A 12,185-nucleotide genomic window follows, 5' to 3' on the forward strand; every position below is an offset into this window, starting at 1 on the left:
AGAATGTGCAGTTGTGGCCATCATAGCACAAAAAAGGTAAAATAGATACACAAGGCCTAGAAAGGTATCCCAAAAGACCAAAGGACAGAGGAGCTTATGTATGCATACGTATTTTTTAATACAGATATAGATATATAAAGGACACATTAGTATGAAACAAAAAGGGTGTGAAATGGTAGAGGCTGCATCAAATCTTAGAAGTTAAAATGCAGTTAGAAGTCTAAAGAAACAATAAAGTATATTGAAAAAAAAATTTTAAACCCAGGTTTTAGAATTAGAAAGACAGAAGTTTTATGTAGAAAAAGGGAAGGGAAGGGGTAAGAAGAAGGGAAAGGAAGTGGAGGGAGGAAAGAACTGAGTTCTAATCCCAGTAGGTTTAGCTGTGTGACAGTGCGCATGTTGCTTAATTTCTTTGAGCCTCGCTTTTCTCATCTGTAAATAACTAATTTGAAGGATTGCTATGAGGATAGAAATATGCACAATGCCTGACACATAGTATACACTTACTACTTTTATTAGGACTAATAAAAAGTAATAGTTTACTGCCCAATCCAGTGTATAAAGTAATAAAACTCATTACTCAGATGGGGAGTACAGAACGTAAGAAAAAATAACTCAAAGATAGTCTAGATAAATTCATAGGCAACATTTCCATAAGAACCTCCTTCCTAAGAGAAATTATAAACTTTGGGCAACATAGCCCTAAATTTTGAAGTTGACATTTTCATCCCTTTCCCACAAGCAGCAGAATTCTGGGCTAGATAGATGACATATCCAACCAAACATGCCATTGATTGTCTTAATTTATAACAACTGTTAACATTACTTGAGCAATGGACTAAGTAATGATGTCATTTAATCCTTCTAAAATCCTTTGAGATATGCTCCATATTTTACAGTAAAATTAGCCAGGTCCCCATCTTTACAGATGAGAAAACTGAAGCTAAGAGAGTCATTGCCTAAGGGTACATACAGAGCTAGTAAGTGGAGGAGCCTACATTTGAAAACAGATGGACTGACTCCAGAATCTATACTCATAATCACAGAACTAACTGCCTCCTACTTTGCAAGAAATGTTGGGTGTTGGGTATGCAAGAATGAGGTGAGTGACGAAGGAGTGTACAGTCTGCTTGATGAGTCCAGCCCAGCCAAGGTCACACTGCCAGGTAGATACTCAGATTTAGGGTGGCCACAAGCATGAACACTGAAATAATAAGAACTGATTAATGAGGATGTGACAAACCTAATATAAGGGAAGCCTCGGACTTCCTTGGTGGCACAGTGGTTAAGAATTCGCCTGCCAATGCAGGGGACATGGGTTCGAGCGCTGGTCCGGGAAGATCCCACATGCCACGGAGCAACTAAGCCCGTGCGCCACAACTACTGAGCCTGCACTCTAGAGCCCGCGAGCCACAACTACTGAGCCCGTATGCCACAACTACTGAAGCTTGTGTGCCTACAGCCCATGCTCCACAACAAGAGAAGCCACCACAATGAGAAGCCCGTGCACTACACCACAACAAAGAGTAGCTCCCACTTGCTGCAACTAGAGAAAACCTGCGCGCAGCAACAAAGACCCAACACAGCCAAAAATACATAAATTAAAAAAAAAAAAAAAAAAGTAGGGAAGCCTAAAAATCCCTAACCTGTGGTCTCAGCCATGGTAAACAAAGTGCAGAGAAAGAGGAAAAGATATCAAAATGCTAACTAGTGGGATTATGAACGATTCTTATTCTCTGCTTCATATTTTTTGAATTTGGCTTTTTTTTTTTTTAAACAAAGAGCACTCGTTATTTTCATAATTGGAAAAAGGCCCAAATAAAAATAAATCTGAGGAAACTTTCACGCTTTATTCACTTCTAATTGTGTAATTTGTTGCAATGATCATGTATTACTTTTGTAATTTCAAAGAGATTTTAAAAACAAATACATCTAGTATATTAGAAAAAGGAAGTAAATTACGTGCAAATACCAAAGCAAAAAAAAAAGCATGTGCTGTAAGAATTAGCAAATGAGCAGTTGTAGTTTGTTGGAAAGAACTCTAGATATGCACCAAAAGGCTCGGGTTGATACTGATATACACATCAACATGGATTAATCTCAAAAACTTTATGTTGAACAGAAGAATTCAGACACAAGCGTGCATATTATATGAGTGAAGAACAGGAAAAATTAATATGTGAGGATAGAAATCACAACAGTGGTTGCCTATAAGATAGCAGGGACTGACTGGGAGAGGGTATGAGGGAACTTTGGAAGGTTATGGAAACATTCTATCTCTTGATTGGGTATTGGCCACACAGGTCTTTACATTTGTCAAAACGCATCTAATTATATACTTGCATTTTTATGCATTCCACTGTATGTAAATCTTACCTTAAAAAAAAAATCTGATTAAAAAAAAAAAAGACAGGGTTCAATCTCAAATCTGTTATTTATTAGTTGAGTGACTTTAAGGAAGTTACTTAACCTCTCTGAGCCTGCTTATCTGTATAAAATGTAGCTACTGGGAGTTCCCTGGTGGTCCAATGGTTAAGACTCCGAGCTCTCAAAGCAGAGGGCCCGGATTCGATCCCTGGTCAGGGAACTAGATCCCAAATGCCACAACTAAAGATCCCACATGCCTCAACTAAAAGATTCCCGCATGTCGCAAGGAAGACCCCACGTGCCTCAACTAAGGCCCAGCACAGCCAAATACATAAATAAATATACATATTTTAAAATGTGGCATAACATAATTTATCTCAATGCTGGGGACTGACTGTAACAATACATATCACTGTGCTTTGCAAATTATCACCCAATGAATGTTGAAGGAACTTTAAAGGTAAAGAGGGGGCAAAGTTGGTCTTATACTTCTCATAATTCCACAAATGGCTTTGTTATCAGGAAAACTATTCTTTAAAGACTAGCAGTATTCTAAAAAGGGAAATTTACTTACAGTTCTCAATTGTGAATGGAAGGGAACATCATGTACATGACCTAAGACCTCCTTCTACACAGTTAAAAACAATTACTCAAGATACGATTTGAAGAAAGCTTTCTAGACTGAGGACTTGCTAGAACAATGGCATAATCACAGGAGAAAAAGGTCTCAATTCTAAATACGTGAGAGTAAAAGAAATGCTCATTACTTTACTATGTCAATTACAAAATTTAAATGTCCCCGTAAGCCACATCATAAATATGTGTGTAAGTATGTATGTGTGCATATACACACACATATTCACTCAAACTGGAACTGAGTTGAACCACTGCTTCTTCCCAAAAGGGCCTCTATACTCTAAAAATAAGAAACTTGAACTTCCCTGGTGGCGCAGTGGTTAGGAATCCGCCTGCCAATGCAGGGGACATGTCAAGCCCTGGTCCAGGAAGATCCCACATGCCGCGGAGCAACTAAGGCCACGCGCCAAAAACTACTGAGCCTGTGCTCTAGAGCCCGTGAGCCACAACTACTGAGCCCGCGTACCGCAACTACTGAGGCCCACGCACCACAACTACTGAGGCCTGCGCGCCTAGAGCCCGTGCTCCACAACGAGAGAGGCCACTGCAGTGAGACGCCCACACAACCGCAACGAAGAGCAGCCCCCACGCGCCGCAACTAGAAAAAGCCCGCGCGCAGCAACGAAGACCCGATGCAGCCAAAAATAAATAAATAACATAAATAAATTTAAAAGTAAGAAACTTAACCTGGTTCAACTAGAATTAATCTTATAACTAAGAGACTATGTCTCGAGCTTTTCCATATTTTACCAGAAAAGAAAAACATTTTGAAAGGTAATATCATAGGCAAAGTTTAATAGCCTCTCCCATCAACCTCGAACTGTTTTTCTTTATTAGTGTATAGAAATCATGATGGAGACCAAAGTTTTCTGAGGTACTTCTATATCTGAACATTATTTCCTCTGTAAGCATTCAACAATTCTTGTTTCTATTCTTCTCTTTTCTAATTCAATTCTGTTTGGTTTCTAAGTTAAGAAGTGTGTCTCACTGGCATAAATGGTAACTATTCTGAGATACCATTCATAACTATACATTTGAATTCTCTAGAGTACTATTCATAACTTCAAATGGAACAGGAAAAAAAACACTCATTCAACTTCACTTTAATGGTGACTAAGACATGAATGATTATGTTATATTGTAGAAGGCTGGCCAAAGGAGTGAAGTTCCCCAGTGTTACTACTAATCTGTCGTCATTTTATGAATGCCCACTGGGACCAAGGACCACTGCCTTGACCAATCTACCTATCACAAAAAATACTGAGCTTAGAAAAACATGCTCATTAGCTAAACATGTTTTTTAGAGGTATAAAGTATCTATGTAGGAACACTAAAAGATATATTATATCTTAGCCATGAAGCTCAAAAGTTAGCTGAGAAGAATCCTGACAAGTCCTGGCAAGTTCTCTATAAAACCAATGCTGGTTATTCTTTAGGTGTTAAACAGCTTTTCTGAGAAAAGCTGAGTCTTTTATTCAAGGTAGTAATATTCTAGTAGTTCTTTACTCCACCTAATCAGTGGTGGAAACTGAATTTACAAAAATCTGTGTAAATAATTCAGCTGTCTGTACTGCTCTAATATATTTAAACCAAATAAAATAAAATTTAGACAGAAAAAAAATAATGGTGCTTTTTTAAGGCTGTCACCTCCTGATTTCCCTCATTTTTCTTTCTTATCCAAAAGTCAGAGACAAGAGACTGTATAACCAGAAAGAACGAATGAAAGGATAGTGCACACGTGAGGACATCTACACTTATTTCCCTCTATGAACCCACTACCCCTACCCTTGACATAGTTTTCAACAGGGAGCAAGTCTGCTCCCCAAAGGACATTTGACAATATCTGGAGACATTTTTGGTTGTCATAGCTGGGGTGGGGGTTGGGGGGGTGATACTAGGTAGTGGGTAAAGGTCAGGGATACTGCTAAATATCCTACAATGCACAGCACAGCCTATCACAATACAGGATATTATCCAGCCCAAATGTCAACAGTACTGAGGATGAGAAACCCTACCCCAAGGCCCAACAAAGACCTACCTCTCAATAAATGTTTGCTGATCTGAACTGAAAAGTAAAGACCATGAACTGGAAGAAAGAGAAGCCTACAAGAATGAAGTAGAAGACAGAGGCTTAAATTAAACATTACTAGAATCTATTTTGCCTTTATTGGGACTTCCCTTGGCGGTTCGGTGGTTAAGACTCCTCGCTTCCAAAGCAGGAGGCACGGGTTCAATCCCTGGTCGGGGAACTAAGATCCCACATGCCACATGGTCAAAAAAAAAACAACCCTTTATTGTGTGTTGCACACCAGTCATACAAAAATGAACAATACAGCCCAGCCCTTATGGAGCTCATTATTAGGTAGGGGAAAGAGTTTTATAATTTGTCTGATATCTGATTTGACAATATCTGATAAATGCTTTAATGAAGGAGAAGACATACAAGGGAGTCACTCAACTTTTCCTAGGAATGATTCACGGAACAGATGACATCTTAGTTCAGTTCTGAAGGATGAGTAGGAAGCATCTTATTTCACAACTTATATGCCTCTTTTCAAACAAAGAGCCATTCATTTCTTCAGTCAACAAAAACTATGGAACACCAATTATGTTCCATACATTGTGTTATGTGTTGGAGACACAGTCAAATTATAACTTTCTACTTCTTCCCTTGGCATTGCTGGTGCCCAGCAGCCTACCTCCCCAACCCAAATCCCCAAGAATTCTTTCAATTTAGCGACTGTCACCCCAACCAATCTTATTCATCAGTAAGGCCACTACCCAAGGATTAAATAAAACTTTCAGTTGCCTGTTGACAAGACTGTATTCAATCTGGCCTAGATCACAAAGTCAGGGTGGTTATGCTGGCAGAGTAACTAGCAATGAACTGACTATGGATCCAGATCTGCCAACTGTTGGATGTGTGCTGGTATCCTGGAAAGCTATTTTACTTTATAAAAAATCTGGGTCCTCTTCCACCCTACGCAATTCATGCCAGAACCAAGAGCAAATTAATCAACATATATTTATTGAACACCTACCATGTGCTTACCTCAATGGTTCTCAACCCTGGTTGTTTACTGACAAAGGAGTTCCCAGATATAATTTATTTTTTGATGGTAAATTCTGATGCAACAAGTCTGATGTCCTGGCCTTTAGGCATTGAAGAATACAAAAGAAGTATAAAATACAGTTCTTGTGCTGAAGAGCTTATCCACAGTCACAACAGAGTAACTTGTAATAGTATGTTTGTTCACTAATTTGTAACCCTTTTGCAATATTATCAATCCTTATGAAACAAAAGAAACTGAGGTAGTCTGGATAACAACTGCTCTTATTCCCCAGTCCAGTCACACACCAACTGCACCTGCAACTCCTGATACACTGTTCCATACCCCTTCTATCTCCCAGACAGTGAAAGTACCATTCTCAGGAACTATGGAGATAACCCAAGTAGGAAGATGAACTGAGACCCTCAAAAGAGGTGGTTGTTTGTCCTGAAGACCAGAATCTGTCAAATTCATGCCGTCAAGGGCCTTCTTTTAAAGAGAAGAAATAGAGGGACTTCCCTGGTGGTGCAGTGGTTAAGAATCCGCCTGCCAATGCAGGGGACATGGGTTCGAGCCCTGGTCCAGGAAGATCCCATACGCCACGGAGCAACTAAGCCCGTGCGCCACAACTACTGACGCTGCGCTCTAGAGCCCACGAGCCCCAACTACTGAGCCCACGTGTCACAACTACTGAAGCCTGCATGCCTAGAGCCCATGTTCCGCAACAAGAGAAGCCACCGCAATGAGAAGCTTGTGCACTGCACCGCAACAAAGACCCAACGCAGCCAAAAATCATTAAATAAATAAATTTATAGGAAAGAAAGGGAGGGAAGGAAAGAAGGGAGGGAGGGAAGAAACAGGGACTTCCCTGGTGGTCCAGTGGTTAAGAATCCGTCTTCCAATTCAGGGGACGCAGGTTCGGCCCCTGGTTGGGGAACTAAGATCCCACATGCCGTGGGGCAACTAAGCCCACGCACTCTAGAGCCCGTGTGCCACAACTAGAAAGCCTGAGCGCCGCAGCTACTGAGCCCGCACACCACAACTAGAGAAGACTGCACGCCGCGATGAAAGATCCCGCATGCCTCAACTAAGACCCGACACAGCCAAATGAATAAATAAATAAATATTCTTTAATAAATAAATAAAGAGAAGAAATAATTCTTTAACCTCCAACAATACCAGTCCACCTCACTCTATAGTTGAAGTGCTCAAGAAAAGCAAAGAGTAGACTGAATTTTTGTAAATTTGCTCCTAGAGGTCCTTGGTCATTTAAAAAAATCACCCAAATTCATAAGACTGGTAAACTCTAGTTTTTCAAATAGCATAAACTTGAAATAAAAAATACTCTAAATATATTTTAGTAAACTCCTTACTAAGATGAACAAATTGTGGAGGCTTAAAAAATTAAAAATTAAAAAATTTTGCTCTAAATCTCATCCAGCAGCAATGACCTCATACTAAAGACCACCTGGAAGGGAACATCAGCTTTAAAATTCTGCAAACATGAATCTACAGATCCTCACCTGATTCGTCTCTCTCTGAATTATATGGGAAAAGGTACAATTCTCTTAACTGCTGTACAAAAGTTGATGAGCACAAGACCCTATAAATTACTTTTTAAAAAAAGAGGGCAGGGTGTCATTCAAACATCTAAAACAGGGCCCAATGATGGTATTAAAAGGTAAAATTTGGTACTTAAGGAAAAATGAATATTGGCATATATTAATTAGAATAAGACTGCCACATGAAAGAAAGAAAAAAATGTGTCTTCTACGTAATACTGTTTTTAGGATCCGTGACTTTAAAATTAGCTTGGTTTACAATATTTGCCCTTGTAATTGTTATTGTTATAAGTTTTATCCATAAAAGTCCACAATCCCTTAACTTCAATTCCAAAATCCAAAAGGCTATAAAAAACAAGTTTTTCATTATTCATTTGGCGGCAAATCCTGACATGAGGCTATGTATAGTATTTATTTATCCCAGTTGGTGTGAACATTCTTATGTTTTACTGAAGAAATAGTAATGCATTTGATTACAAGGTGCTGCCCCACACCTTTCTGGGATGTTACATAACATACAGTATACGTACCATATTCCTTTTCCAAAATTCAAAAAATTCTAATTTCAGGAGCACAACTGGCCCCAAGAACCTTTTTTTTTGGCCCCAAGGTACTGTAGACTGGTATACTAATTAAGACTAAATCTTACATAGAAAATATAACTAATACTGAGAGTGAATGTAGATTTTACATGCAATAAACTCAGTGTCTTAACTATTCACACATACACAATCCGGTAAAATAAAGCATTATAAAGACTTAACAAACGTCAAAAAACGAATACACCATTACGTGTTTTTCAGGTGATGGGGACATTTGCATCATGCAATATCTAGATCAATTCCTCTTAGATTGAAATCCACTAATTTAAATCACAGTTTAAAAAAAAAACAAAAAACCCAAAGACTGCGATTGGTAATTATGTTGAAAGAATCATCCACTAATAAACAACATATTCGGTTCTGATTTTTTAAAAATTATCTCAGAAAGTTTAAGATTTAAAATTCTTTCATTCTAGAATACAACTTCTGAACGTTGAACAAATTACAACTGACTTTTTCTGTGAAAGCAGAGCCTTGGACAGGGGACAGCAAAAGAACACTCCTTAAAGATATTTCAAAGGTAAGAAGAGTTTCACAGTTCTTTCCTTCCTTCTTCCTTCAGTTGCTGCTTTTCTGGTTTTAGAATTTCAAACAAAGAAATACATATTGGCTCCAATGCTAAGAAACGCCCTCTTTCTCAGCAACTTCCTCTTCCAATTTTCTTCCCTACCGTTGACATATGAGAACAATACACACAGCCGTCCTACCATTTTGATTAACAAAAAGCTCTGAGGCTTGGAAAAATTAAGGGCTGCAATTTATCTATAGTACCCACTCCAAGTCCACAATCTTCACTCATCTAGAAGTCAAATAACAGGGAGCACAAAGAAAGGAGTATTTCACTTAATCAAGAGGCCGGCTATTGAACCTTTCACCCCAGGAATCCAAAGACTTTGGATTGCACTAACAAATGGGAAATTTCTTCCATCCCAGGAAAACTTGGCCTTCTTAGGGAAGAGAAAAAGCTACTGGGCTAGCACCACTCTGAACCAAGAGTCAAGTCTATGCACCAACAGTTGGTGAACTTTCTTCCACAGGCCATGCAGTCAGGATTCAAACTGAGTTCTCCGAGGTTCTAACCCACTTCAAAATGACTTTTACAATTTAGTAACGGTCCTTTCCAACTCAGACTGAACAAAGGGGATGTACTTATAATTAACCATCCAGAGATCAAGACCCATCCTGTCTCCATGCCAGAAGTCAATTCAAGTGCCTGGGACCGGAACCTGCCCCCCATCTGTGACAAAGCAAACTTCCTTTAAGTGGACAATTCCCCCTTGCCCAGTGACTCTCAAAGGAAACATCTTAATGTTGGTAAGCTGTGTACCTTACTGTGTGACCTTGGGCAAGTTACTTAACTCCTCTGAAACTTAGTTTCCTTATGTGTAAATTCTCAAGTGAGGCTGTAAAAATTAAACAAGAACATATGCTTGACGCATAGTAGGAGCACCATAAATGTTCCCCCTCCTCCTCCTCCTCCTAACCCGCCTGAATTCTTTGGGGCCTAAATTTCAATCATAGCCCCAAAAGGCTCCAAGGATTCTTTCCTCTTCTCTGATTCTATGGAGAACTAACTGTATAAAACTTCCCCCATCTCAGAGGCTGTAGGATCCTGGAGGACCAAGACAACCGGACTCCACCTCATCATAGCCTAGGGTCCATCCAGAGCGTTCCTCAATGGGCCCCTTTAGCTAACTCTCCTCCTTACTCTGCAGACCATCTTGTACACACACGTACGTACACACACACACACACTCCTCTCCTCCACTCCGCAATTTAGGCCAGAGGTCTCAAAGACCACTTCAACGCCTTCATGGTCCAGATATGGAGACTGAGGCTCCGCCTGGAGAACTTGCCCAAGACCTCAGACAACGTCTGGGATCCAACTCATGTACATCTGCCTGCAAAGCCTTCGTTTTACAAATGGGTAAAACGAGGCCCAGAGAGGGAAGTGACTTGCCCAAGGTCACGCGGCGAGCTGGTGGAAGAGCTAGGTCAGCCTGGGACACTTTCGCAGCTTCACAGACTCGCGGGCCCCTCCAAGCCTCTGAGGGGAACTCCGGCACACCTCTCCCTGGGGAGGAGAGTGTATTGTAAGACACCACCCCGCGCTGACCGCTCACCGGGTCTCTGCCGGTCTGCGGCAGGAGGCGCGGCACCCACTCCCCCAGGACCCTGCGCTGCTTGGGAGGGGCGGCCCGACCGGGCCCGGCGCCTCACGGCCGGGCCAGCCCGCGGGGACTTGATGCTCACCTGGTCTCGCGCGGTCGCCCTCAGCAACAGAGGGGCTGGCAGGCCGCCCTTCTCCGCACGGGGTCTGTTCTCGCGGCCGCGTCGCGGGCTGCCACACAGCCAGACCCCCCTCAGCGCGCTACGCCCCCAGCCGCGCCAACCCGGCCCGCGTCCGCCATTACGCGATTCCCCGCCCCGGGACGCAGCCACACCCCGCCAACAGCCCTGATTGGCTCTCTGCCCCACCCGCCTGGGGCTTCCGGGCATTCCATTGGCCTGAGTAGAATGTCAGTTAAATAGGTACGCAAACGACGTACTCAAGGGTACTGTCCCGGGAGCTCCACCCGAGCTACTTCCGTAATCGGAGTAAACAGCAAGGGGCAAACCAAGTGAAGTGGGGGTGGATTTTAAACTAAACCAACTCCTAAATTCAAAGTAGGAAAATCCCACCTAAGAAAGTGTAAAAACGCGTACAAAGTGTATTGAGAGGCTAATTCGTTTTGTTAGAGTTCAAATAACCAGTACCTTTGGTGGCAGGAAGGGGCCAAGCCTATGAACTTTCTGTGGACACCCCTAAAGTTGGTGGTAGTTTTATCCCTTCCCTCCCGGTCTCAGGCCGGGCAAAAAGTAGGGTGGGGAGAGTGAGTCATACGTTCCAGCCCGCTGCTAAAGGAGCCGTCCGGGGCGAGTCCCGGGGTCCTGGGATTGGGAGCTGTTTCTGAAAGGCCAGGGTCAGGTGAGTTGGACCCTGGTTCAGCCGCCACCGCACTCTGCGACCTCAGACAGCTCTCTGAACTTACCTGAGTCTCAGTTTGAACTACAAAGTAGGAGCAGTCATATCTGCCTCGTGTCCTGAGGTATTTGTTAAGGATTCATGCATGAGTGTGTATATGAGCGCCTTGTCGATTATAAAAGGTTGCAGGCTGGGTATCAGTGTGACAAATTCACCTGTACCTCAGTTAGTTCTCTAGAGCAACTTTGTAAGGCAAATATTGTCCTCGTTTTGCAGAAGAGAAAACTGAAAACTCCATGACTTACCCTGAGTTACCCAGGGAATTTGAAACGACCCTGAGACTCAAACCTGTATCTTTTGGCTTCCATTCCCGTATTTCTCCCTTCCAGGTCTGGTGTCCCCTGAGAGAGACTTCCCTCCCCCAACCCCTTAGCATTCCAGGGAGGGACTTGAGGGTGCCAGGCCAGTCCCCCATCTCTCTGGTCACCATAAACTTAGGCACAGGCCACCCCCCCAGCTATTGTTAATCACCAAGGTTCCTGGGAAAAGTGATCCTAGGGGTGCACCCGAGCTGTTTCTGGGGGCCTAGGAATCAGGAAGTGGGTAAGGGATGACAGGTGGTTCAGAAACCCAGGTAGAACCCAGAAGAAGGACGCAGAAGCTCCAAGAGGTGCAGTCTCCATTCCAGGACTTAAATCCATGTGTCTCTGCTCTCAGAACTGGGCTCTTTTCACCACAGAATTGTTTTCCTCAGAAGGGCTGCCTTGGCTATAATTCCTAGTCCTTTTCCCTCTCTGGAAAGGAAGGAAGCCAAAAAGGGAGTGGGAGGGAGAGCAGCCTAAGACTTTAGAAGGGCAGAAACTACCAAGTGGGTGGTGCCGACAAGGCCCCAGTGCCTGCTGAGTCAGTGACCTCCAGGCTCAAGTTGGGCAGTGTGGTCTGACAACCAATGACTATTTAAATCCTGACTGTGGCCACTGGGTGCTGGGAGGCAGCAGGTGCT

At 42.4% G+C, this 12,185-nt stretch overlaps 1 protein-coding gene across 2 annotated transcripts in view; it reads right to left on the bottom strand.

Moving 5' to 3' along the window:
* The window catches only part of WASF2 (WASP family member 2), a 69,722-nt gene extending 59,085 nt beyond the window's left edge, over positions 1–10,637 (bottom strand). The window contains exons 1-2 of one of the 2 annotated variants that reach the window (XM_068539257.1): positions 10,471–10,637; positions 10,178–10,291 (exon numbers count right to left, since the gene is read on the bottom strand). The gene's annotated coding sequence lies outside the window, so the exon portion shown is untranslated. The remainder of the gene's footprint in view (positions 1–10,177; positions 10,292–10,470) is intronic. The other variant, XM_068539256.1, reaches the window with a different exon arrangement.
* Positions 10,638–12,185: the final 1,548 nt, after the last annotated feature.

Source organism: Eschrichtius robustus, chromosome 3 (genome assembly GCF_028021215.1).
Source record: "Eschrichtius robustus isolate mEscRob2 chromosome 3, mEscRob2.pri, whole genome shotgun sequence".
In the NCBI taxonomy this organism is placed as follows: Eukaryota; Metazoa; Chordata; class Mammalia; order Artiodactyla; family Eschrichtiidae; genus Eschrichtius; species Eschrichtius robustus.